The sequence below is a fragment of the Macaca nemestrina genome, chromosome 9, assembly GCF_043159975.1.
Source record: "Macaca nemestrina isolate mMacNem1 chromosome 9, mMacNem.hap1, whole genome shotgun sequence".
NCBI classification, from domain to species: domain Eukaryota; kingdom Metazoa; phylum Chordata; class Mammalia; order Primates; family Cercopithecidae; genus Macaca; species Macaca nemestrina.
The window spans coordinates 111,223,702-111,248,052 of NC_092133.1; the positions used below are offsets into that span (position 1 = coordinate 111,223,702).

The 24,351-nt window shown below is 38.6% G+C and overlaps 1 protein-coding gene and 1 long non-coding RNA gene across 13 annotated transcripts in view; one reads left to right on the forward strand and one right to left on the reverse strand.

Moving 5' to 3' along the window:
- LOC105479926 (uncharacterized) overlaps positions 1-10,234 on the forward strand; it is a 75,194-nt gene extending 64,960 nt beyond the window's left edge. The window contains exon 3 of the long non-coding RNA XR_986172.2: positions 10,096-10,234. This is a non-coding gene — a long non-coding RNA (uncharacterized lncRNA). The remainder of the gene's footprint in view (positions 1-10,095) is intronic.
- LOC105479927 (coiled-coil domain containing 7) overlaps positions 1-24,351 on the reverse strand; it is a 436,030-nt gene that overhangs the window by 117,907 nt on the left and 293,772 nt on the right. The window lies entirely within an intron of this gene.

Here is a 24,351-nt window from a genome sequence, read left to right on the forward strand (position 1 = left end):
TTTATACCACTAATTCTAATGCTTATTTTTCTGGAGTTTCTAGCCTGCTCCACTCATCTATATGTTTATTATTTTATTTAATTTTATTTAATTTTATTTTTATTTTTTATTTTACTTTAAGTTCTGGGGTACATGGGCACAATGTGCAGGTTTGTTACATATGTATACATCTGCCATGTTGGTGTGCTGCACCATTAACTGGTCATTTATATTAGGAATATCTCCTAATGGTATCCCATGATAGGCCCCGGTGTGTGATGTTCCCCACCCTGTGTCCAAGTGTTCTCATTGTTCAATTCCCACCTATGAGTGAGAACATGCAGTGTTTGCTTTTCTGTCATTGTGATAGTTTGCTCAGAATGATGGTTTCCAGCTTCATCCATGTCCCTAGAAAGGACATGAACTCATCCTTTTTATGGCTGCATAGTGTTCCATGGTGTATATGTGCCACATTTTCTTAATCCACACTATCATTGATAGACATTTGGGTTGGTTCTAAGTCTTTGCTACTGTGAATAGTGCCTCAATAAATACATGTGTGCAGTGTCGTTATAGAAGCATGATTTATAATCCTTTGAGTACATAGCCAGTAATGGGATGGCTGGGTCAAATGGTATTTCTAGCTCTAGATCCTTGAGGAACTGCCACACTGTCTTCCACAATGGTTGGACTAGTTTACAGTCCCACCAACACTGTAAAAGTGTTCCTATTTCTCCACATCCTCTCCAGCACCTGTTGTTTCCCGACTTTTTAATGATCACCATTCTAACTGGTGTGAGATGGTATCTCATTGTGGTTTTGATTTGCATTTCTCTGATGGCCAGTGATGATGAGCATTTTTTCATGTGTCTCTTGGCTACATAAATGACTTCTTTTGAGAAGTGTCTGTTCATATCCTTTGCCCAGTTTTTGATGGGGTTGTATGATTTTTTCTTGTAAATTTGTTTAAGTTCTTTGTAGATTCTGAATACTAGCCATTTGTCAGATGGGTAGATTGTAAAAAGTTTCTCCCATTCTGTTGGTTGCCTGTTCACTCTGATGGTAGTTTCTTCTACTGTGCAGAAGCTCTTTAGTTTAATTAGATCCCATTTGTTAATTTTGGCTTTTCTTGCCATTGCTTTTGGTGTTTCAGTTGTGAAGTCCTTAGCCATGCCTATGTCCTGAATGGTATTGCCTAGGTTTTCTTCTAGGGTTTTTATGGTTTTAGGTCTAACATTTAAGTCTTTAATCCATCTTCAATTTTTTTTTTTTGTATAAGGTATAAGGAAGGGATCCAGTTTCAGCTTTCTACATATGGCTAGCCAGTTTTCCCAGCACCATTTATTAAATAGGGAATCCTTTCCCCATTTCTTGTTTCTCTCAGGTTTGTCAAAGATCAGATGGTTGTGGCATTATTTCTGAGGGCTCTGTTCTGTTCCATTGGTCTATATATCTGTTTTGGTTCCAGTACCATGCTGTTTTTGTTACTGTAGCCTTGTAGTATAGTTTGAAGTCAGGTAGAGTGATGCCTCCAGCTTTGTTCTTTTGGCTTAGGATTGTCTTGGCAATGCAGGCTCTTTTTTCGTTGCATTTGAACTTTAAAGTAGTTTTTTCCACTTCTGTGAAGAAACTCATTGGTAGCTTGATGGGGATGGCATTGAATCTATAATTTATCTTGGGCAGTATGGCCATTTTCATGATTTTGATTCTTCCTATCCACGAGCATGGAATGTTCTTCCATTTGTTTGTGTCCTCTTTTATTTCTTTGAGCAGTGGTTTGTAGTTCTCCTTGAAGAGGTCCTTCACATCCCTTGTAAGTTGGATTCCTAGGTATTTTATTCTCTTTGAAGCAACTGTGAATGGGAGTTCACTCATGATTTGGCTCCCTGTTTGTCTGTTATTGGTGTATAGGAATGCTTGTGATTTTTCCACATTGATTTTGTATCCTGAGATTTTGCTGAAGTTGCTTATCTGCTTAAGGTGATTTTGGCTGAGACAATGGGGTTTTCTAAATATACAGTCATGTCATCTGGAAACAGGGACAATTTGACTTCCTCTTTTCCTAACTGAATACCCTTTATTTCTTTCTCCTGCCTGATTGCCCTGGCCAGAACTTCCGACACTATGTTGAATAGGAGTGGTGAGAGAGGGCATCCCTGTCTTGTGCCAGTTTTCAAAGGGAATGCTTCCAGTTTTTGCCCATTCAGTATGATATTGACTGTGGGTTTGTCATAAATAGCTCTAATTATTTTGAGGTACATCCCATCAATACCTAGTTTATTGAGAGCTTTTAGCATGAAGGGCTGTTGAATTTTGTTGAAGGCCTTTTCTACATCTATTGAGATAATCATGTGGTTTTTGTTTTTGGTTCTGTTTATATGCTGGATTATGTTTATTGATTTGGGTATGTTGAACCAGCCTTGCATCCCAGAGATAAAGCCAACTTGATCATGGTGGATAAGTTTTTTGATGTGCTGCTAGATTTGGTTTGCCAGTATTTTATTGAGGATTTTTGCAATGATGTTCATCAGAGATATTGGTCTGAAATTCTCTTTTTTTGTTGTATCTCTGCCAGGCTTTGGTATCAGGATGATGCTGGCCTCATAAAATGAGTTGGGGAGGACTCCCTCTTTTTCTATTGATTAGTATAGTTTCAGAAGGAATGGTACCAGCTCCTCCTTGTATCTCTAGTAGAATTCGGCTGTGAATGCATCTGGTCCTGCACTTTTTTTGGTTGGTAGGCTATTAAGTATAGCCTCAATTTCAGAGCCTGTTATTGGTCTATTCAGGGATTTGACTTCTTCCTGGTTTAGTCTTGGGAAGGTGTATGTGTCCAGGAATTTATCCATTTCTTCTAGATTTTCTAGTTTATTTGCGTAGAGGTGTTTATAGTGTTCTCTCATCGTAGTTTGTATTTCTGTGGGGTTGGTGGTGATATCCTCTTTGTCATTTTTTATTGCATCTATTTGATTCTTCTCTCTTTTCTTCATTATTAGTCTTGCTAGCAGTCTATCAATTTTATTGATCTTTTCAAAAAACCAACTCCTGGGGTCATTGATTTTTCAAAGAGTTTTTTTGTGTCTCTAGCTCCTTCAATTCTGCTCTGATCTTAGTTATTTCTTGCCTTCTGCTAGCTTTTGAATGTGTTTGCTCTTGCTTCTATAGTTCTTTTAATTGTGATGTTAGGGTGTCAATTTTAGACCTTTCCTGCTCTCTCTTGTGGGCATTTAGAGCTATAAATTTCCCTCTACACACTGTTTTAAAAGTGTCCCAGAAATTCTGGTATGTTGTGTCTTTGTTCTCATTGGATTCAAGGAACATCTTTATCTCTGCCTTCATTTCGTTATGTACCCAGTAGTCATTCCGGAGCATGTTGTTCAGTTTCCATGTAGTTGAGCGGTTTTGAGTGAGTTTCTTAATCCTGAATTCTAGTTTGATTGCACTGTGGTCTGAGAGACAGTTTGTTATAATTTCTATTCTTTTACATTTGCTTAGGAGTGCTTTACTTCCAACTATGTGGCCAATTTTGGAATAAGCACAATGTGGTGCTGAGAAGAATGTATATTCTGTTGATTTGGAGTGGAGAGTTCTGTAGAGGTCCACTTGCTGGAGAGCTGAGTTCAATTCCTGGATATCCTTGTTAACTTTCTGTCTCATTGATCTGTCTAATGTTGACAGTGGAGTGTTAAAGTCTCCCATTATTACTGTGTGGCATTCTAAGTCTCTATGTAGTTCTCTAAGGACTTGCTTTAGGAATCTGGGTCCTCCTGTATTGGGCGCATATATATTTAGGATAGTTAGCTCTTCTTGTTGCATTGATCCCTTACCCTTCTGTAATGGCCTTCTTTGTCTCTTTTGATCTTTGTGGGTTTAAAGTCTGTTTTGTCAGAGACTAGGATTGCAACCCCTGCGTTTTTTTGTTTTCTATATGCTTGGTAGATCTTCCTCCATCCCTTTATTTTGAGCCTATGTGTGTCTCTGCATGTGAGATGGGTCTCCTGAATACAGCACACTGATGGTTCTTGACTCTTTATCCAATTTGCCAGTCTGTGTCTTTTAATTGGAGCATTTAGTCCATTTACATTTAAGGTTAATATTGTTATGTGTGAATTTGATCCTGTCATTATGATGTTAGCTGGTTATTTTGCTTGTTAGTTGATGTGGTTTCTTCCTAGCATTGATGATCTTTACAATTTGGCATGTTTTTGCAGTGGCTGGTACCGGTTGTTCCTTTCCATGTTTAGTGCTTCCTTCAGGAGCTCTTGTAAAGCAGGCCTGGTGGTGACAAAATCTTTCAGCATTTGCTTGTCTGTAAAGGATTTTATTTCTCCTTCACTTACAAAGCTTGGTTTGGCTAGATGTGAACTTCTGGGTGAAAATTTGTTTCTTTAAGTATGTTGAATATTGGCCACCACTCTCTTCTGGCTTGTAGAGTTTCTGCCGAGAGATCTGCTGTTAGTCTGATGGGCTTCCCTTTGTGGGTAACCCAACCTTTCTCTCTGGCTGCTCTTAACATTTTTTCCTTCATTTCAACTTTGGTGAATCTGACAATTATGTGTCTTTGAGTTGCTCTTCTTGAGGTGTATCTTTGTGGCATTCTCTGTATTTCCTGAATTTGAATGTTGGCCTGCATTGCTAGGTTGGGGAAGTTCTCCTGGATAATATCCTGAAGAGTGTTTTGCAACTTCGTTCCATTCTCCCTGTCACTTTCAGGTACACCAATCAAATGTAGATTTGGTCTTTTCACATAGTCTCACATTTCTTGGAGGCTTTGTTCATTTCTTTTTACTCTTTTTTCTCTAGCCTTCTCTTCTCGCTTCATTTCATTCATTTGATCTTCAATCACTGATACCCTTTCTTCCACTTGATCGAATTGGCTACTGAAGCTTGTGCATGTGTCATGTAGTTCTCATGCCATGGTTTTCTGCTCCATCCAGTCACTTAAGGTCTTCTCTACACCATTTATTCTAGTTAGCCATTCGTCTACTCTTTTTCAAGGTTTTTAGTTGTTTTGCAATGGGTTTGAACATCCTTCTTTAGCTTGGAGAAGTTTGTTATTACCGATTGTCTGAAGCCTTCTTCTCTCAACACATCAGTCATTCTCCATCCAGCTTTGTTCCTTGTTGGCAAGGAGCTGTGTTCCTTTGGAGGAGAAGAGCTGTCTGATTTTTAGAATTTTCAGCTTTTCTGCTCTGATTTCTCCCCATCTTTGTGGTTTTACCTACCTTTGGTCTTTGATGATGGTGACGTGCAAATGGGGTTTTGGTGTGGTTGTCCTTTCTGTTTGTTAGTTTTCCGTCTAACAGTAAGGACCCTCAGCTGCAGGTCTGTTGGAGTTAGCTGGAGGTCCACTCCAGACAGTGTTTGCCTGGGTGTCACCAGTGGAGGCAGCAGAACAGCCAATATTGCAGAATGGCAAATGTTGCTGCCTGATCAGTCCTCTGGAAGCTTTGTCTCAGAGGGGCACCCAGTCATAAGAGGTGTCAGTCGGCCCCTACCAGGAGGTGTCTCCCAGTCAGGCTACTCAGGGTCAGGGACCCACTTGAGGAGGCAGTCTGTCCATTCTCAGATCTCAAACTCTGTACTGGGAGAACCACTACTCTCTTCAAAGCTGTTAGGGATGTTTAAGTCTGCAGAAGTTTCTGCTTCCTTTTGTTCAGTTATGCCCTCCCCCAAGAGGTGGAGTCTACAGAGGCAGGCAGGCCTTATTGAGCTGCGGTGGTCTCCACTCAGTTCGAGCTTCCTGGTCACTTTGTTTACCTACTCAAGCCTCAGCAATGGTGGACGCCCCACCCCTAGCCTTGCTGCCGCCTTGCAGTTCAATCTCAGACTGCTGTGCTAGCAGTGAGTGAGGCTCCGTGGGCATGGGACCCTCCGAGCCAGGTGTGGGATATAATCTCTTGGTGTGCTGTTTGCTAAGACTGATGGAAAAGTGCAGTATTAGGGTGGGAGTGACCTGATTTTCCAGGTACCATCTGTCATGGCATCCCTTGGCTAGGAAAGGGAATTCCCCAAACCCTTGTGATTTCTGGGTGAGGTGATGCCCTGCCTTGCTTCAGCTCACACTCCGTGGGCTGCACCCACTGTCCAACAAACCCCAGTGAGATGAACCTGGTACCTCAGTTGGAAATGCAGAAATCACCCACCTTCTGTATCGCTCACACTGGGAGCTATAGACTGGAGGTGTTCCTATTCAGCCATCCTGAAACCTCCCTCATGTTTATTACTTTATAATGTAGGTTTTTATTATGTAGTTAGGTCAAGTGCCAGTGCCCTGTCCTCTTTTATTAATCAATTATTTTCAAATTGAAATATGTTATTGTTGCCAAGTTTTAGAATCATTTTTATAAAATTTCATCAACACCAAAAGCAATAAACAACCACTGGTATTTTGATTGGAAGTAAGTTATTTACCCATTATTTTTAAGAGTCCTTCACTGATGAGCATGAAATATCTCCCTGTGTAGCCAACACTTCTTTAGTCATTAAAGTTCATTGTTTCCATCATATGAGGCCACGTATTTCCTATTTATTTATCAGTTATTTTATTATTTTTGTGCTCTTTTCACTGCTGAGATATATAGAAATGCCTTTGTTTTTCTTTGCCAAATTTGTGTTAGCCACATTGCTGAACATCACATTGATACTAAGTTTTCTTTTATTTGATTCTTTTAAGCTTTAAAAGTAAAAATCTAATAATCTATAAGTAATAATCATGTTGCATCATTTCTTCTAATATTTATAATAACAGTTTTCCTTTTTCACTACACTGGTTATACATTTTACAACCACACTTTAGCAGCACTAGGAATTTTGTCTTATTTTTAACTTTAATTGAACATTTCACTTCATCATGAAACATGGTATTGGGATATTCGTAAGAGATTTTCTCCAACATGTTAAAAAAATCATTTGTTTCACTGTTTTAAAAAAAATCAAGAACAGATGTATATCTACTCACAAAAAAGAAATTTATGTAAAAATAAACAAGAAAACATGTAAATGTCATTTTTTAAAATCAATTTATCAACATGTATTGTCACTTAAAATCCTGAAACTGAGGAACATACTATAATTGTTAAGGTAACACAATTGCATGCTATAAGAGTAATTTAAGAATTTCTGGTAGCCACAGAAAAATGGTAGCAAAAGAAATAGCAAGAGCAAAAGAAGAGTTTGCATGAGAGGTTCGAGGAAACTATCTCACTATATACTTTAAAGCCGAATATAGTCAGATTCTTCTAAGATTTCCTCTAGTTTTCCTGGGGTGATCACAACAGAATAAAGAGCTAGATTATCCGGGTTTGAAATCCATCTCTAATGATGTGACTTTAGGCAGTTACTCCATGTCTTACTCTCTACATCTCCTAAATAGTCATAGTAGTAGTATTTCAGTATTTCCCTCATAGAAATTCTTTGTGGATTATTTATTAAATATTTGAAAATAAATTCTCAAAAAGTATTAATAACAAAATGTTTGCTGTTATTACTGTAATGGTCCAGATACAAACATCAAAACTGGTTTGTTTGATATCCATTTATGACCACATTCCAGACTTATTCTTCTGAATATGAATATTAATATAACTTAAAGTTATTTGTTAATATTGTACATACTACATGTTTCCACTTGGGCAATTTTGTGTTTCTTAATATGAAGCTGATCTTCTGATTTTGAGTCTATCGGCAAAAGACTTTTACCTATCATCTGAGCCACCTTCAGAGCTACAAAATAGATGTTTGAAATACATTGAAAAGAAAATACATCTACTCTAAAAACATAAAACATATTGAGAGACAATGACATATTCCTTTCTTCATTTTATTAAGCTAGCAATTTCCCATATTAAATTGCATAGCTGAATAACCATCAATTAATCTCCTGTAAGTTGTAACAAAATTAGAACATGTGAACAAGTCAGTGGACTAAATACAAGTTGTCATCCCTCTCCTTCATTCAACTCAAAAACATCAGGAAAAAAAATTACATAATAAGAATATGGAAAGTTAAGGACAGGGGTCTGAGACCAAGGTTAAGTGAGAAGGTGCCACCTCTTAAGGAAAAATCTAAATACTGAAATACTTCAGAATCTTATGGGTACAGATATGTAGTATCGTAGATATATTTTTAAATAATTAAGAGTTTTAAAAATCATTATATACTCCCACTAATAACATTGAGAAGCAAACTTTTCAAAGCCTATTTCTATCTTTTCCCAATTTTTGTATTAGAATGCTTGTCCTCTTTTATATATTAACCCACTATTTGACACTGTATTGTAGTCACAAGAAAGGGAGGACCTGAAAGACAATAGTAAGAAGAAATCCTTCTTGTGAACAGAAATGTGAGGAGTACAACTAAGACTCCACTATATGTGGGACTAGAGATGGTTTGAGATTTAGATTTACATTGATTTGTAGGCAGGCTAATGGAATTGGCCAGGTAATCAGTTGAAGACTTGGGGGAGAAAGATTGAAAAAATGGTGACAGGTATGTCTTGGAGAGTTTTATGTATGATTTTCTAGAATAGGATGATAGAGTATAAAATTATCCATCCCCCATGTAAAGGTGCATAGGAAGCCATTTACCATAGTGTAAGCTCTCAATTAGAGGGCCTGTCTATAAATACTAGTCAACCTCATGCCTCAGCTACATTAGTGCTTATTCCATGGACCTAAGTACCAAGAGGCCATGGTGACAGTGGGTTTTGAATACACTTAATGGTATAGGGTTTTTCCTATCAAAAATAATATGGATATTGCCACTGCTGAGTGCTGAAACTGTCAAAAGCATAAGCCAAAGTTAAGCCTCCAAGTATAGCATCATTTTCCAGAAGAATTAGCAAAACATCTGGTTGCAGATGCACTACTGTACATTTTCTATCATAGAGAGGCAAGCGAACTGCCCTCAGTGAGTTAGGCATTTATTATAGGCACTAAATCACTTTCTCTGCCTGTAGAACTTCTACCAATATTATTGTTCATAAACTTGAAGAATATCTTTTCGACTGCCATAGTATCCTATACATCATCTCTAACCAGGGGCATGTTTTATGCAACTGATGTGTCATAATGAGTTCATGCCTATAAGATTCACTGGTATTAGCACAAGCCTCCATTACCCAGAAGCAGCAAGTTTGATGGAACAGTGAAATGGCTAGGTGAAGTCTTGGTTACTATGACTTCTGAAAGAAAACACTCTGAGAGGCTACAGTCTTGATTTACAGGATGTCATGTATGCTTTAAAACGTATGCCAATATATGGCCCTATCTGTGCCATAGCCTACCAATCTCATACCACATATGCTTTAATTACCCACTTAAAGAACTTTTGCTTCATTTCCCAATGACTTTCAATAAGCAAGCTCCATGCAGAAGCATTCTTCCTGATGCTCAAAAGAAGAATGCTCCCACCAAATAGTCACGCTTCCAATAAACTAGAAGCTGAGACTGCCATCTTGCCATTTGGGGATCCCATGTCATTAAATAAATTGACAGAGAGAAGAAGTTTCTGTACTGGCTTGGTCTCAATAATTGGTAAAAAGTAAGTTTCTCCTAATTAGTGGAGGCAAGAAGGACTAATTTTGATCCCTCGGGTTTCACTGGGCTACTTTAAATACTCCCTTGCTCAAAATACAAGATAAATAGGGATGGCAGAAATTTAACAAAACCACCAAGGTATCAGCTATCATAACAATAAAGGTTTGGGTTACCTTACCAGGTAAAAAAATATCATCTAGTCAAAGCGGAGGCAAAGACTAGTGAGAACATGGAAGGGTGATGGAGGAAGGCAGCTATAATTAATTGCCTTCATAACTAGTTATAGAAATGGCAACTGTGGCGATGATTTCTGTCCATTAATTATTTCTTACACCACTACCCCCTTTTATCCTCTGCCACTTTATATACAGAACGTTGATGCTGAACAATGAATGTTGTAGGTTACAGATGGGAGTAAAACCCCATTGAAATTACTCTGAAATATTATGGATTCTAATAGGGCTTAATGTTTCTTAGGTTGGAGACACATTTTCATCACCTGAATGAAAAACAAGATAATAATACTGAAGGCCAAATGAATTAAACTGAGAAGACATCTATTTTTTTACCTTCCAGATTTACTCTCCAACTTTCTCCAGTTAATGTATGTTGCAAAGAGTGAACCTCCAAAGAGTGAATCAATGGGCTTGCTTGCTCCTCTGGCTTCCAAGTGAATTCAGCCAATGGAATCACGGCAGAAGATCAGAGGGAGGAAATACAATGAGATCAAGGAATGTATTTCCATGGTTTCTTCCCTGCAGCATCATGGCAGTGGGTGTGTACCTTTCCCAGACCTCTTACCTCTTATTACACTACTCTCTCCATAGAGCTCTCTTTTACCTAAGTCTCCAGTAACCATTCCTTCTCCTTTCCCCTTCAAGGTTAGGGGTAGTAACATTATCCCACTTTTTCTGCCTCGAGATTATTAAATTGTTCCTTATATTTTTTGCTGGACACTCCTCCTTTATAAGAGTATGCCACTTTATTAAACTCAAATTAAACTCAATTTGTGCTGTCTCTTTTCCAACAAGATCTTGACTTACATACCCATAACAAACAGTACTGCCTTCACACAGCAATGAAAATAAACAAAATATGGTTACATGTTTTACATTACATTAAATTTTAAAAAGCAAGATGAGAAAGGATATTTAGAGAATTATTTATTCTTAAAAGCTTCAAAAATTATAATTACATACTGAAATGGTAAAACTATTAGGTTGAACCACATAAATTTGTCATTTTCTTATAGGTCAAAAATAATTGAATATTGGCAATTACATATGGTTTGACCAAAATAAGAAGAAATAAGAAAACTGTTATCTTAAAATCAATATAGTTATTGCCACTGAGAGGAGGGAGAAAACTGTGAGAGACACACTGAAGATCTTATGTGAGAGTAGAACTCTATTTCTTGACCTAAGTATTGGTTATCCTAGTTTTGCTTAATGCTTATTTGTTAAAATTTACATATAAGTCTTATGAAATTGCCTGTAACATATTTCATAGTAAAAATTGTTTAAAAAGTAAACCAAAGATATCTCAAAGAATACTTGCGCTCAAATATTTTCATTTTGGTATTTCATTCAATACATATTCAAGTTCTGAACAAGAGATATTTTTGTAGTTCACTATAAAAGAAAGACAAACTATATATTGTTTAACCGGACAAAAATATTTTCTCTAATTTTTGTAACAATCATATGTCCACAGTAAGTAGCACTGACTTATTAAAATATAGTACATACTTAAAACATAAAAATAAAGACAATAGTTCTCCTCAGTATATACGTGAGAATCCTGCTATTTCATAGATACACCTAGTTATTAAACAAATGAATGTATTACCTGATTATTTTATGGTATACATATTTTAGAAAAAAGTTTAAATTATTAAAATAAGATAAATGACTGACACCAATGGAAGGATGCCATAAGTCACTAGTCCAAAAGAGAGCAACGAAGAGATAAATACCTTTCCTGAGGTAAGGAAGATAAAAAAATTTTTAATGGAACTTTCAATTTCCAGTCTAATATGTACAAATCTCAGAAAGTGTCACTCCATCCTAACAAGTAAAAAGCTGAACAAGTTGAAAAATAACTCTTCGTAGGTACTTCATAGAAAAGACGTCACAGGGCAAACTGCTGCCCCCAAAATTGGAGAGACAGGTAAAGATAGGGAATCACAACTTAATGAGGCAGAAACCTTTATAACCAGGATAAGAAAACCTGAACTGCAATTAGTGAATTGCTGGAACCTCAGTGAGGACATGTCTGAAGGATTAAAAACTCCAAGGAGGCTCAGTTATAGGGAGTTTCCACACTTTTGTGAGTTTTGCTTCCAGGAGCTGTACCAGGTTCTCACAATGAATAGTGGAGAAAAAAATCCCCTTATGTTCCCAGTAGAGGGAGAGGAAAAAGGAACCACTTCAAAATGTGCCAGAACAGTCTGTTCTTCTTAACAAGGTCTGCTCTCAGGACACATACTTTTTACCAGAGCCAAACCTGCTAAGGTTTTATCAGAGCCCAACAAGCCTACATGAAGGGAAATACCCAACTCCAGCCCCGTCTAGCCATCCTGCCCCACATAAGAAGGGAAAAAAACTGAGAAGCACTGGAGAAGTTCATAGTCCAGGGACACAGGATCACCAAAAGATTGACACCTAACCATAAGATTATAGAAGACTTTTTTTTCCCCTCATACTTATTCACCACAAAATTAGGGACCCATTTACTGGAGTTTCTTTTCCTAGTATATCATGTCTGACTTTTAATAAAATATTACAATGCATATTAATAGACAAAAAAGTGTGAAGAAACAGAGAAAGCATTACAACAAAATTCAGATACAACAGGGATGTTGGAATTATGACTAGCAGTTATGGCAAGGTTGCAGGACACAAGGTTAATGTACAAAAGTTACATGTGTTACTTTATTTTTTTCTATTATTTTAGGTACATGTGGAGGTCTGTTAGATGGGTAAATTGTGTGTCACAGGAGTTAGGTTCACAAATTATTTTGTCACCCAGGTACTGAGAGCATATTACCCAACAGTAGTTTTTTTGATCGTCACCCTCCACCCGTTCTCCATCCTCAAGTAGGCCCCAGTGTCTGTTGTTCCCTTCTTTGTGTAAATGTGCGCTCAATAATTAGCTCCCACTTATAAGTGAGAACATGTGGTATTTGGTTTTCTGTTCCTGCATTAATTCGCTTAGGATAATGGCTGCTAGCTCTTTCCATGTTGCTGCAAAGGACATGAGCTCATTCTTTTTATGGCTGCATACTATTTTATGGTATATATGTACCATATTTTCTTTATCCAGTCCACTGTTGATGGGCATCTGGGTTGACTCTATGTCTCTGCTATTGTGAATGGTGCTGTGATGAACGTGCACATGCATGTGTCCAGAAGGGTATTTTCTAGATTTTCCTTCTAGGGTTTTTATGGTTGTAGGTTTTACATTTGACTCTTTGATCCATCTTGGGTTGATTTTTACATGTGGTGAAAGGAAGGGGGGGGTCCAGTTTCAATCTTCTTCATATGGGACCAGGCCTGTGGCTTTTCTCTCTGGTTCCTTGAGGTTAAACACCTGCTATGTTTGCAGGGCCAAGGTTCTCCCAGTCTGCTGAGAACAACACTCAGTTGGGGGGTGCCAGCAAAGTGCTTTGTCAGGGTGTTGGTGACAGCAGGGTCCCCGCATGTGCCAGTGGTGACTAGGCAGCAGCACTGTGGATTCTGCACACGTGCATATGCTGACTGTGACAAGGCAGCAGCGTAGTGCTGTCTGCAGATGCATGTCAGCAGTGGTGCTGTGGGGTCCTTGCGTGCACATGCCAGCGGTGGCCTGATGGCATCCATGTGAGCATGCTGGCAAAGCATTGTGGGGAGGCTGAAAGTTAGTGCACAATGACAAGGTGGTGGGAGGAGGCTGCATGTGGGTGCACATTGGTGGGGTCCCTCTACAGAAGCTTTCTGATGGTTAGCCAAGGTCTTCTGGCAAAGGCACTATGGCGGTGGCCACCAGGAAGCACCAGAATTGGGCATTGGAGACTGTGGTGCAAGTAGGCATGGCCAGGCAGGGACCCCAGGAAAGGCTGGCAGACAGGGAGGTGCTCAGATAAGACTGGCCCGATGTCACTGACAGCTCTGTTTTGTCCAGGCCTGACAATTAACAAAGGTCAAAGTCACCTAGAGAAGCATGGCAAGCCTTGGGGGATGGGCATCGCTGGCCATGCTCCACTGTAGCCATTCCAGTGCCAAACCCTCTGGGATCCACATAGTCTGGACCCCTGTCCCTGCCACCTCTTAAAGCAGTTCTCCCTGCCAGCTCAAATGTCTGTTGGGGCAATAGGGTCTTCTGCAGCTAGGATTCTGGAGGTACTTGGTGAGATAAGACCACTCCTCACCTATTTAACTCACTCTTTCCCCAAAAATTGCTGGGGGCCAAGAATGAGTCCTGATGCTTGGCAGCCCTGTGCAGGCTTCCCAGCTTCCTACCCCTTCAGCCCAGTGTCTGCATCCTCCCTCTGTCCACTCTCAATGCCCTCCTCCCAAAGACGTGCTCAGAGTGTGTCAGCCTTCTTGATGGTCTGGTCTCTCAGTGGGAGATGCTCTTCCTGGCTGTGTCTGGTCAGCCATCTTGGGTCTCCTCCTCAAAAGTCAATTGTTTTCCTTTATGCCGACAATGAACAAGTGGAATTTGAAATTAAAAACACATCAGTTACAACAGTGCCCCCCAAAATTGAATACTTAGGTATAAATCTGACAAAATACATGTAAAATCTATAGTAGGAAACTACGAAACTCTGATAAAAGAAATCAAGGAAGAACTAAATAAATGGAGAGAGATTATATGCTTAGAGTTAGGATGACAATATTTTCAAGGTATCAGTTCTTCCTTAGAGATTCAATGTAATCCCAATCAAAACCCCAGCAAGCTATTTTGTGAATATTGACAAACTAGTTCTAAGGTTTATATGAAGAGGCAAAATACCCAGAATGGTTGATATCATTTGGGTATTTGTCCTCTCCAAAGGTCATGTAGAAACCGGATCCCCAATATTGGAGGTGGTAGCTGGTATTAGGTATTTAGGTCGTGAGGGCAGATCCCTCATGAATGTCTTGGTGCTGTCCTCATAGAAATAATCAGTGAGTTCTCATTCTACTAGTTTCCTATAGATCTGATTGTTAAAAAGAGCCTGATATCTCCTCCCATCTTTCTTTTGCTCCCTCACTTGTCGTGTAATATGCTGGCTCCCCTTCCCCTTACATTGTGAGCGAAAGCTTCCTTAGACCCTAAGCAGATGCTGACACCATGCTTTTTCTATAGTCTGTAGAACTGTAAACCAAACAAACCTGTTTTATTTATAAATTACCCAGCCTGAGATATTCCTTTATAGCAATGCAAAGGAACTAAGACAAGAGACAACACAATGTTGAAGGAGAAGAACAAAGTTAGATGACTGACTTATTATTAGCTACGGTAGTCAAGACAGTGTGGTCTTATAAAAAGAATAGACAAATAGATCAATGGCACAGAACAGAGAGCCAGAATTGGATTCACACAAATATGGTTAACCAATTTTAATGAAGGAGCAAAGGTAATTTTATGATGAAAGGAATATCTTTTCAACAAATGATGCTGGAGTAACAAGTCATCCCTATGCAATAAAATATAAATCCAGATACAGACCTTATACCCTTCACAAAAATTAACTCAAAATATATCATAGATCTAAATAGAAAATGGAAAACTATAAAACTTCTAGAAGATAATATACAAGAATCCTAGGCGACATTGGGCATGGAGATGACTTTGTAGATAAAATACAAAAGACACAATCAACAACAAAAAAGAAATTGATAAGCTGGACTTAATTAAAATTCAACAACTTCTGCTCTGTATAGACATTGTGAAAAGAATGAAAAGTCATGCCACAGGTTGGGAAATTATATTGCAAAAGATATATCTGATAAAAGACTGTTACCCAAAATATGCAAAGAACTCTTAAAACTCAATATTAAAACAAACATCCCATTTGAAAGATGGGCAAAACAACTTAACAGACATCTTACTGAAGAAGACATACAGATGTTAAGTAAGCATATAAAGTGACGTTTAATATATATGTCATTAGGAAATTGTGAATTAAAAAAAACAATGAAACACAATTACATAGTTATTAGAATGACCTAACTCCAAAAAACTGACATCAATCCAGAAAAGAATGTGTAGCAACAGGAATCCTCATTCATTGCTGGTGAGAATGTAAAATGGCATAGCGACTCTGGAAGACACTTTGGCTGTTTCTTAAAAACTAAACCTATTCTTGCCATATAATCCAGCAATTGTAGTACTTGATATTTACCCCTATGAATTGAAAACATGTCCATGTACAAACCTGCACATGGATGTTTACAGCAGCTTTATTCATAATTGCCAAAACTTGGGGAAAAAACCCATAACATTCTTCAGTAGGTAAATAGATATATTAACTATGGTACATCCAGAGTATTCAGTATTATTCAGGGCTAAAAGGAAATTAGCCACCAGGCCATTGAAGAAATGGAGGAACCTCAAAATGTATATTACTAAGTTGAAATAAGCAAATCTGAATTTTATCCCTCCAATTTATGTCAAAACTCTAATCTCTAATGTGACTGTATTTGGACATATGCCCTTATGGAGGGGTATAATGAGATTGTAATTAGGGTAAAATGAGATTGTAAGAGTGGAGTCCTAATCTTATAGAATTGGTGGCCTTAAAAGAAAGACCACATGCAGGTACAGCGAGAAGGTGGCTATCTACAACTAAGGAGAGCCCTTCCTCACCAGTCAGCACCTTGATCTTGGACTTCTCAACCTTCAGAACTGTGAGAAAATAAGTTCTGTTCTTTCAGCTACCTAGTCTACAGTATTTTGTTATGGCAACCTGAGCAGAAAAAGACTGCTACATACTGTATGACTCCAACTGTTAGACATTCTGAAAAATGCAAAATCACGGACACAACAAAAAGGTCAATGACTGTGAGGAGTTAGGGGTAAGTGAGAAATAAATAGAAAGAGCACAAAAGATGGTTAGGGCAGTGAAACTATTCTGTACAACACTATAATGATCATATACATGTCATCACACATTTGTCAAAACCCAGGATATGAACACCAACAGTGAATCCTAAGTAAACTATGGACTTTAGGTAATAATGTGGTGTCAGTGTAGGTTCATTGGTTATAATAAATGTTTTACTCTGCTGCAGGATGCTGACAGTGGGGAGCCTGTGTGGAGGGAATGGCAGAAAGTATATAGGAAATCTGTACTTTCTGCTCAATTTTGCTGTGAACTGAACCTAAAACTGCTCTATAAAGAAATTTTATAAAAATGGAATATTTAATCTCAAAGATGTCAGTATTTACAGTAAATATACATACATCTAAATTCTAGTTAAAAGGAAAAGATGTTCACACTGGAACAAAAAACTCTAACTATATGCTGTTCATGAGAGCTGGCCTTATCATAAGAATACATCATACAAATACCAAAGATGGCTGAATAGCAACAGCTCCAGGTTACAGCTCCCAGCGTGAGCAATGCAGAAGACACGTGATTTCTGCATTTCCAACTGAGGTACTGGGTTCATCACACTGAGGTGTGTCAGACAGTGAGTGCAGCCCACACAGTGAGAGCCAAAGCAGGACGAGGCATCACCTCACCCAGGAAGTGCAAGGGGGAGGGGAATTCCCTTTCCTAGCCAAGGGAAATCATGACACACAGCACCTGGAAAATCGGGTCACTCCCACCTTAATACTGCGCTTTTCCAAGGGTCTTAGCAAATGGCACACCAGGAGATTATATCCTGTGCCTAGCTCAGAGGGTCCCCAGCCAATGGAGCCTACCTCATTGCTAGGACAGCAGTCTGAGATCTAACTGTAAGGCAGTAGTGAGGCTGTGGGAGGGGTGCCCGCCATTGCTGAGGCTTGAGCAGGTAAACAAACCAGCCGGGAAGCACAAACTGGGTGGATCCCACCGCAGCTCAAGGAGGCCTGCCTGCCTCTGTAGACTCTACCTCTGAGGACAGGGCATAGCCAAACAAAAGGCAGCAGAAACCTCTGCAGATTTAAATGTCCTGGTCTGACAGCTTTGAAGAGAGTAGTGGTACTCCCAGCATGGAGTTTGACATCTGAGAATGGACAGACTGCCTGCTCAAATGGGTCCCTGACCACCGAGTAGCCTAACTGGGAGGCACCCCACAGTAGGGACAGACTGACACCTCACACAGCTGGGTACCCCTCTGAGACAAAGCTTCCAGAGGAACGATCAGGCAGCAACATTTGCTGTTCAGCAATATTCACTCTTCTGCAGCCTCCGCTGATGATACCCAGGCGAACAGGTTCTGGAGTGGACCTCGAGCAAACTCCAACACACCTGCGGGCTGAGGGTCCTGACTGTTAGAGGGAAAACTAACAAACAGAAAGGACAACCACATCAAAACCCCATCTGTACATCACCATCATCAAAGACCAAAGGTAGATAAAATTACAAAGACAGGGAAAAAACAGAGCAGAAAAGCTGAAAATTCTAAAAATTAGAGTGCCTCTCTCCCACCAAAGGAATGCAGTTCCTCGTCAGCAATGGAACAAAGCTAGATGGAGAATGACTTTGACATGTTGAAAGAAGAAGGCTTCAGATGATCAAACTTCTCTGAGCTAAAGAAGGAAGTTTGAACCCATCACAAAGAAGGCAAAAACCTTGAAAAAAGATTAGAAGAATGGCTAACTAGAATAACCAATGTAGAGAAGTTCTTAAATGACCTGATGGAGCTGAAAACCACGGACCAAGAAATACGTGATGAATGCACAAACTACAGTAACCAATTCGATCAACTGGAAGAAAGGGTATCACTGATTGAAGATCAAATGAATGAAATGAAGCGAGAAGAGAAGTTTAGAGAAAAAAGAATAAAAAGAAACGAACAAAGCCTCCAAGAAATATGGGACTATGTGAAAAGACCAAATCTATGTCTCATTGGTGTACCTGAAAGTGATGGGGAGAATGGAACCAAGTTGGAAAACACTCTTCAGGATATTATCCAGGAGAACTTCCCCAACCTAGCAAGGCAGGCCAACATTCAAATTCGGGAAATAAAAAGAATACCACAAAAATACTCCTTGAGAAGAGCAACTCCAAGACACATAATTGTCAGATTCACCAAAGTTGAAATGAAGGAAAAAATGTTAAGGGCAGCCAGAGAGAAAGGTCGGGTTACCCACAAAGGGAAGCCCATCAGACTAACAGCGGATCTCTCGGCAGAAACTCCACAAGCCAGAAGAGAGTGGGGGCCAATATTCAACATTCTTAAAGAAAAGAATTTTCAACTTAGAATTTCATATGCAGTCAAACTAAGTTTCACCAGTGAAGGAGAAATAAAATCCTTTAGAGAAAAGCAAGATTTTTGTCACCACCGGGCCTGCCCTACAAGAGTTCCTGAAGGAAGCACTAAACATGGAAAGGAACAACAGCTACCAGCCACTGCAAAAACATGCCAAAATGTAAAGACCAGCAGTGCTGGGAAGAAACTGCATCAACTAATGAGTAAAATAACCAGTTAACATCATAATGACAGGATCAAATTCACACACAACAATATTAACCTTAAATGTAAATAGGCAAAATGCTCCAATTAAAAGACACAGACTGGCAAATTGGATAAAGAGTCAAGAACCATCAGTGTGCTGTATTCAAGAGACCCATCTCACGTGCAGAGATACACATAGGCTCAAAATAAAGGGATGGAGGAAGATCTACCAAGCAAACAGAAAACAAAAAAAAGGCAGGGGTTGCAATCCTAGTCTCTGATAAAACAGACTTTAAACAAACAAAGATAAAAAGAGACAAAGAAGGCCATTACATAATGGTAAAAGGATCAATTCAACAAGAAGAGTTAACTATCCTAAACATATATACACTCAATACAAGAGCACCCAGATTCATTAAGGAAGTCCTTAGAGACCTACAAAGAGCCTTAGACTCCCACACAATAATAATGGGAGACTTTAACACCCCACTGTCAACATTAGACAGATCAAAGAGACAGAAAGTTAACAAGGATATCCAGGAAATGAACTCAGCTCTGCACCAAGAGGACCTAATAGACATCTACAGAACTCTACACCCCAAATCAACAGAATATACATTCTTCTCAGCACCACATTGCACTTATTCCAAAATTGACCACATAGTTGGAAGTAAAGTACTCCTCAGCAAATGTAAAAGAAGAGAAATTATAACAAACTGTCTCTCAGACCACAGTGCAATCAAACTAAAATTCAGGATTAAGAAACTCACTCAAAACTGCTCAACTACATGGAAACTGAACAACCTGCTCCTGAATGACTACTGGGTACATGACGAAATGAAGGCAGAGATAAAGATGTTCTTTGAAACCAATGAGAACAAAGACACAACATACCAGAATCTCTGGGACACATTTAAAGCAGTGTGTAGAGGGAAATTTATAGCACTAAATGCCCACAAGAGAAAGCAGGAAAGATCTAAAACTGACACCCTAACATCACAATTAAAAGCCCTAGAGAAGCAAAAGCAAACACATTCAAAAACAGAAGGCAAGAAATAACTAAGATCAGAGTAGAACTGAAAAAGATAGAGACACAAAAAACCCTTAAAAAATCAAAGAATCCAGGAGCTGGTTTTTTGAAAGGATCAACAAAATTGATAGACCACTAGCAAGATTAATAATGAAGAAAAGAGAGAAGAATCAAATAGATGCAATAAAAAATGATAAATGGGATATCACCACCGATCCCACAGAAATAAAACTACCATCAGAGAATACTATAAACACCTCTATGCAAATAAACTAGAAAACCTAGAAGAAATGGATAAATACCTGGACACATACACCCTCCCTACACTAAACCAGGAAGAAGTGGAATCCCTGAATATACCAATAACAGGCTCTGAAATTGAGGCAATAATTAATAGTCTACCAACCAAAAAAAGTCCAGGACCAGACGGATTCATGGCTGAATTCTACCAGAGGCACAAAGAGGAGCTCGTACCATTCCTTCAGAAATTATTCCGATCAATAGAAAAAGAGGGAATCCTCCCTAACTCATTTTAAGAGGCCAACATCATCCTGATACCAAAGCCTGGTGGAGACACAACAAAAAAAGAGAATTTTAGACCAATATCCCTGATGAACATCGATGTAAAAATCCTCAATAAAATACTGGCAAACCAAATCCAGCAGCACATCAAAAAACTTACCCACCATGATCAAGTCGGCTTCATCCCTGGGATGCAAGGCTGGTTCAACATATGCAAATCAATAAATGTAATCCAGCATATAAACGGAACCAAAAACAAAAACCACATGATTATGTCAATAGATGCAGAAAAGGCCTTTGACAAAATTCAACAGCCCTTCATCCTAAAAACTCTCTATAAATTCGGTACTGATGGAACGTATCTCAAAATAATAAGAGCTATTTATGACACACCCACAGCCAATATCATACTGAATGTGCAAAAGCTGGAAGCATTCTCTTTGAAAACTGGCACAAGACAGGGATGCCCTCTCTCACCACTCCTATTCAACATAGTGTTGGAAGTCTGGCTAGGGCAATCAGGCAGGAAAAAGAAATAAAGTGTATTCAATTAGGAAAAGAGGAAATCAAATTGTCCCTGTTCGTAGATTATATGATTGTACATTTAGAAAACCTCATCATCTCAGCCCAATATCTCCTTAAGCAGATAAGCAACTTCAGCAAAATCTCAGGATACAAAATCAATGTGGAAAAATCACAAGCATTCTTATACACCAATAACAGACAAACAGAGAGTCAAATTATGAGTGAACTCTCATTCACAATTGCTTAAAAGAGAATAAAATACCTAGGAATACAACTTACAAAGGATGTGAAGGACCTCTTCAAGGAGAACTACAAACCACTGCTCAATGAAATAAAAGAGGACACAAACAAATGGAAGAATATTCCATGCTCATGGATAGGAAGCATCAGTATCATGAAATGGCCATACTACCACAGGTAATTTATAGATTCAATGCCATCCCCATTAAGCTACCAGTGACTTTCTTCACAGAATTGGAAAAAACTACTTTAAAGTTCATATGGAACCAAAAAGAGGCTGCATTGCCAAGACAATCCTAAGCCAAAAGGACAAGCTGGAGGCATCACGCTACCTGACTTCAAACTATATTACAAGGCTACAGTAACCAAAACAGCATGGTGCAGGTACCAAAACAGAGATATAGACCAGTGGAACAGAACGGAGCCCTCAGATTTAATACCACACATCTACAACCATCTGGTCTTTGACAAACCTGATAAAAACAAGAAATGGGGAAAGGATTCCCTATTTAATAAATGTTGCTGGGAAAACTGGCTAGCCATATGTAGAAAGCTGAAACTGGTTATCCTTATTGCTTATACAAAAATTAATTCAAGATGGATTAGAGACTTAAATGTTATACCTAAAACCATAAAACCTAGGCATAGAAGAAAACCTAGGCAATACCATTCAGGACATAGGCATGGGCAGGGACTTCATGACTAAAAACACCAAAAGCAATGGCAACAAAAGCCAAAATTGACAAATGGGATCTAATTAAACTAAAGAACCTCTGCACAGCAAAAGAAACTACCATCAGAGTGAACAGGCAACCTACAGAATGGGAGAACATTTTTGCAATCTACTCATCTGACAAAGGGCTAATATCCAGAACCTACAAAGAACTCAAACAAATTTACAAGGAAAAAAACAAAGAACCCCATCAAAAAGTGTGCAAAGGATATGAACAGACACTTTTCAAAAGCAGACATTTATGCAGCCAACAGACACATGAAAAAATGCTCATCATCACTAGCCATCACAGAAATGCAAATCAAAACCACAATGAGATATCATCTCACACCAGTTAGGATGGCGATCATTAAAAAGTCAGGAAACAACAGGTGCTGGAGAGGATGTGGAGAAATAAGAACACTTTTACACTGTTGGTGGGACTGTAAACTAGTTCACACATTGTGGAAGACAGTGTGGCAATTCCTCAAGGATCTAGAACTAGAAATACCATTTGACCCAGTCATCCCATTACTGGGTATATACCCAAAGGATTATAAATCATGCTGCTATAAAGACACATGCACATGTATGTTTATAGTAGCACTATTCACAAGAGCAAAGACTTGGAACAAACCCAAATGTCCATCAATGACAGACTGGATTGAGAAAATGTGGCACATATACACCATGGAATACTATGCAGCCATAAAAAAAGGGATGAGTTTATGTCCTTTCCAGGGACATGGATGCAGCTGGGAACCATCATTCTCAGCAAACTATCACAAGAACAGAAAACCAAACACCGCATGTTCTCACTCATAGGTGGGAATAGAACAATGAGCACACTTGGACACAGGAAGGGGAACATTACACACTGGGGCCTGTTGTGGGGTGGGGGGAGGAGGGGAGGGATAGCATTAGAAGATATACCTAATGTAAATGACGAGTTAATGGGTGCAGCACACCAATGTGGCACATGTATACATATGTAACAAACCTGCACATTGCGCACACGTTCCCTAGAACTTAAAGTATAATAAAAAAGAAAAAAAAAACATAGTCTGGAGAGACAGTGTAAGCATGAGTATCAAACTCAGATATGGCAGAATTTTTCAAATATCACATTGGAAATTTAAAATAATTATGTCTAACATATTAAGACAACTGATAGAAAAAGTGGATAACATGTAATAAGAAATAGATAATGTAAGCAGGAAGCTAGAAAAACTAAGAAAAAAAGGAAACGTTAGAAATAAAAAACATTGTAACAGAAATTAAGAATGCCTTTGATGTTTTTATCAGTATACTGGACACCACCAAAAAAGAATCAGTGAGCTTGAAAACGTGTCATTAGAAACTTCTAAAATTGAAAAGAGAAAAAATAATAAAATAAAAAAAACTGAATACTTGAGATCTTTGGGAAAATTACAAAAGTTATAATACATACATAATGAGAGTAACAGAAGGAGAAAAAGCAAAGAAAGAGAAATACTTGAAATAATAATGGCTAAGAATTTTCCAAAATTAATGGTAAACAACAAACCACAGATCCTAGATGCTCAGAGAACATAAAAAATTGTCAATAGCAAAAATGTCTAGACCTAATAATTTGCTATATTCAAACTACAGAAAATCAAAGACAAAAAGAAAATCTTGAGAGATAAAAGAGGTGGGAAAAACTTAAAATATTTAAAATATTTAAGCATTGAAGAAAAACACAACCAACCTAGAACCTTCAAAACTTAAAGAGAAATAAAAACATTCTCAGAAAAAAAATGAGGTAATTTGTTGCCAGTATCCCTGCATTGGAAGAAAATATTTTTAAACGTTCTTCAGAGAGAAGGAATATAATACATGTCAGAAACACAGCTCTACATAAAGAGAGAAAAAATGTTAGTCAAGGAATAAAAGCAAAAAACGCCAGGCATGGTGGCTTATGCCTATAATCCCAGCATTTTGGGAGGCTAAAGCAGATGGATTGCTTGAGCCCAGGAGTTCAAGATCAGCCTGGGTAACACGACAAAGGCCTATCTCTACAAAAAATACAAAAATTAGCCAGGCATGGTGGCATGTGTCTGTAGTCCCACCTCACTTCGAGGCTGAGGTGGGAAGATCACTTGAGCCTGGGAGGTTAAGACTGCAGTGAGCTGTGATCACACCACGACACTCTAGACTAGGCAATAAAGCAAGGCCCTGTAAAAAAAAAAAAAAAAAAAGAAAGAAAG